The following is a 4,405-nucleotide window of genomic DNA, read 5'->3' on the forward strand; positions in this document are numbered from 1 at the left end:
GGGTCAGCTGTCCTGGCTGTGCCCCCTCCCAGCTCCTTGTTCACCTCCAGCCTTCTCAGTCGGTAGAGCATGGAAAACTAAAAAGTCCTTGGCTAGTGTAAGCATTAGCTAGCAACAACTAAAACATTGGTGTGTTATCAACATTATTCTCATCCTAAACCCAAAACACAGCACTGTACCAGCTACTAGAAATTAACTCTATCCCTGCCGAAACCAGGACAGCACCATGTTATGACTTACCAGTGTTACAACTGAGGAACACCAGAAATGGCAACTGTCCTTCTCTCATGACTCTCATATTTTTTTTAGATCCACTTTTCTTTATTTCTATTCCACTTGATGTTATTTGAGTCTCTTGTTTTGTTTTCATTTAAGAAGGAGTCTTGCAATTGTTCAGCTCTACTCCTGACCGTTGCCAAGTGCAGTTTTAGACACAGTGTGAACCACTCTAGGTCCCATGACCAGAAATAACTCACAGAGCATTTAAATTATTTGCTGACCACAGGTACGTGATGAAGAGTGACTTGAGTGAGAAGGTCCCATCTGGGCTGCCATGCTGCCCTGGCTGCATGGTCCTGCAATGGCATTCAGAGCAGTGGGAACCCAAGCTGCTGTACAGAGAGCTGGGAAAGCAGCAAATTCTGGCACCTGCCATGAGTTTGCTCTAGCCAACAAATCCAAAGTAGTAAATATTGGACTAAATAAAGACTGCTGGGACTTAATTTTACTTGAAAAATACAGGACAAAGCAAAGTATGACGTAATGGCTTCCCATTCCTTCACTTTGCCATCACCCTGTTTATATAGCCCAGGTAGCGATGCCTCATTTTAGAGCAAAGACTGCATTGCTGATAACAGGTATACGCCACTTGCATCTTTTGGCTGCGGTCCCTCAGCCCATGGTGTGCATCACGTGACCCGATCATTCTGGAGTCTCTCCTGCTTACGTGGGGTTGGGCAGGTTTCAATTCAATGAGATTCATACTGCGTAGATTTTCAGTACTCGGGTGCTATTTTAAATGAACAAGCACATGTCTTACATCCCACTCACAGAGCCTTTCCTATTCCTGAGCCCACACAGTCACTGTATGAGAGCAGGAATCTGTGTGCTTCCTCACGGTGCGCTTTCCCTCAGTGCTCCTTTTGCAACGGTGCTTGGATTAAACTTAACCAGAACACCCTGGAAAAAAATTTAGACCTTCTTTCAAAACACAGATGAGTATTATGGGAGCATCACATCCATCCTAAGTTATTAGAGGCAGTACTGGCAATACACTGGGTGACAGACTCTCACTTGACCAAACAGAAGAGCTGCAGGGGGTAGACAGGCTGGATGGGCTACTTTTTATTTGCCATTATCATTAGGCTGCATTAAGAATGACAAAAAATGCTTAACTCATCTGTCAAAAATTTTCCCACACCAAAACGTGCTGTTGTTGCGGATTTTGCCGGGTGGTATTGATAAATATGGACTTTTGAGTTAATTTCTCTAGTGTGTGAGGAAATGTTTGGGCTTGGGAAGAGATGCTGTATAGTTAGCAGGTTTTACTGTTCAGAATTATGCAAAGACGCAGAAGTCCAAAGTGGACAATGTAAGCAAAGGAGAGTTTGCTGCTTGCCTGGTTCTCTGATTAGAGGAAACCTTTGAGGCAGGAATTGGTTTTCCTTGACATTCCTGAAAGAATAATTTACTTGCACATTCTCTGACCTGCTCTCTGCCAAGACTGGCATAGATGGGTAAATAAAACAGTTAATGTTTTGAGGCTAGCTAGGCTCAATATCACTGGGGTTTTTTTCCTCCTCTGCAGGAAATCAAATGGTGCTGCCATTCAGTGCCAGAACAGGGATATCGTGTGACAGAAGAGGTGTACTATCAATTGCATCATTAATAGAGGTATGCTTGATGTGTAGTGCATATCTCCCAAGACACAGTCTGGCTAGTATGCTAGTCTGATTTCATTACTCCCATCTGATCTTGAGGCCTCAGCATATTCATACCCTTTTTTTCAGTGGAGGCAGGAGCTGATATTCTAGACCCATACAAAGTTGCTCTCAGTGAACCACAGCGTGCCGTATCACCATCTGGAGCGCATTTCTGAGAGAGCAATCAGGCTGTTGTCTATCACGTCTCTCTACCAGCAGCTGTTTCACTCGTTGCCTCCAGGTCTCCACTGTTGTCTGCTCAGTTGAGTCCTTCTAGGCTGTGCAGATCATGAGCAGCCAATCTGGGACAGCTGTAAAGCATACAGACCATTCACTATACAGACTTTAGCAATGTATCTGTTCCTGACTTTGCCTGATCCCCTACGACCTTGATTCCAAGCATTAATGAAGATATACTGTTAATATTGCATGACTTAATTTTCCCTTGGGAATTCTGTGGGAAAAAAAGCACAGTGGTGAAAATCCGTGGTTTTCTGGCACATGGATGGATAGGTATTGTCCATATAGCTTCTGCCTTCTTATGAGGTGCAGCACTGGTGTTGAAAAGCATAGGCTGGGATTGTATCAGTCGCCAGTAATTTATACTACCCCTTCCCTCAGGAAAAGATTCAGCAGTAGCATCCTGTTCAAAATCCTAAAAGTTTTGAAAAAAACATCCCCCCCTGTTTCAGATAAAATACTAAACTGTGTTCTACCTGCTACACAGAAGTCTCCATTAAAAGTCATGGTAAAATGAATACTGAAAAGCTTAGCACTTATACATGCTATGACCATAAGATGGAGATATTGGGCTACAAAAGAAATTATGTACTTCATTCCGTCACCACTTTGGTTAGTGTGGGCTTATTTAAAGAAAAATGATGATGATGATTAGCTAAAATTAATATTGTGGTAGGGATTAGAGACCAGCAAAACCAGGATGGCAGAGTGTTAGAAATATGAAGTCTTGGTTTTAAAGTGCACTATTAAAAGTGGAAACATGAGCTGCTATTGTAATAGGTTCAACAGTGGATTAGGGTGTGCCTTTGTGTCACAAAAATATGTTGAAACATCATACTTCCAAATAGCAGAGGTATCCTCCTTTCTGATGAGTGGGAAACTATATATAGCTCTCAAGACAGGTAAAATGGCTTGTGGATTACACAATCTATACAGTTATTTTCTAATCTTTAAGTACATCATCAGATTACAGGGTCTAGCCGGTATTTCACTCTCTGCAAGAGGCTCCAGGTCTGCAATAACTGAGTGAAGGAAATTTTTGGTGGCATTAGAGAGGGAGGAAGGGTTTGCAGGGGAAACTGGGAGGGAGGGGTTTCAGCCAGCCACCCTTGGGGTGCATCTCAAACAGGCAACCTTTGCCAACCTCTGGGTAGTCATTTTATTAGTGAGAGGATAATTTTACTTTGAAAAGCATCTTAAAAATAGTACCTTCTTACTCAGCTGGTCCACTTCTCTCTGCAGGCTTTCACGTCTGACAGTCTGTTGTCCCCTTCTTAGCTTGCCCCAGGCTGAAAGAGCAAGCTGGCCCCAATTCTTGGTCATCTGTCCCCTCAGAAGTGTCTGAACTCAGTGAATGCAGTATTTTTGCACAAGCAGAAATGAGGGCTTAATTTTGTTCATGGAAATTTTCAATTATTAGCTGTTAATTATTAATGGTGGAAGATGATGATTAGATAAGGGGAAGTGTGGTTTCTTAATAGCAAAGGTAATTACTGGAGAGATAACTTCATCAAGGGCATAGTGGATTTACCATCAGTTGCAATCTTACACGCCGGTCCAAGCGCCTGTCTAAAAGTGATGCTTTGTTCAGTTAGCGTTTCTGACTTGTGTGTATGAGGAAGCCATGAATGAAATTCTGTGGCCTGTGTAGTGCAAGAGATTAGACAAAATGATCACAGGGGTCACAGGATCACAGAACAGCTGAAGTTGGAAGGCAGCTCTGGAGACTGTCTAGTCCAACCCTCTGTGTTCAAAGCAGGGTCAGCTATAGCGAATTTCTCAGGGCCGCGTCCTGTTGGGTTTTGAGTATCTCTGAGGATGGAGACTCCACTACCTCTCTGAGCAGCCTGTGTGGGGGTCTGACCACCCTCATAGTAAAAAAATGGTTTTTTCTTATGTTTAAATGGAATTTCCTGTATTTCGGTTTATGCCCATTTCCTCTTGTTCTGTCACTGGGCACCACTGAGAAGGGTCTGGCTCCATCTTCCTTACTCCCTCCCTTCAGGTATTTATATAGATTTATGAGATTCCCCTGAGCCTTCTTTTCTCTAGGATGTACAGCCCAGCTCTCTCAGCTTCTCCTCACATGAGAGATGCTCCAGTCCCTTCACCACCTTTGCGGCCCCCTGATGAACCTGTTCCAGTATGTCCATGTGTCTGTGGTACTGAGGAGCCCAGATCTGGACCCAGCACTCCCCATGTGTCTCACCAGTGCTGAATAGAGGGGAAGGATCACATGCCTT

This window comes from Pygoscelis adeliae, unplaced genomic scaffold, assembly GCF_000699105.1.
Source record: "Pygoscelis adeliae isolate BGI_AS28 unplaced genomic scaffold, ASM69910v1 Scaffold186, whole genome shotgun sequence".
Taxonomy (NCBI): domain Eukaryota; kingdom Metazoa; phylum Chordata; class Aves; order Sphenisciformes; family Spheniscidae; genus Pygoscelis; species Pygoscelis adeliae.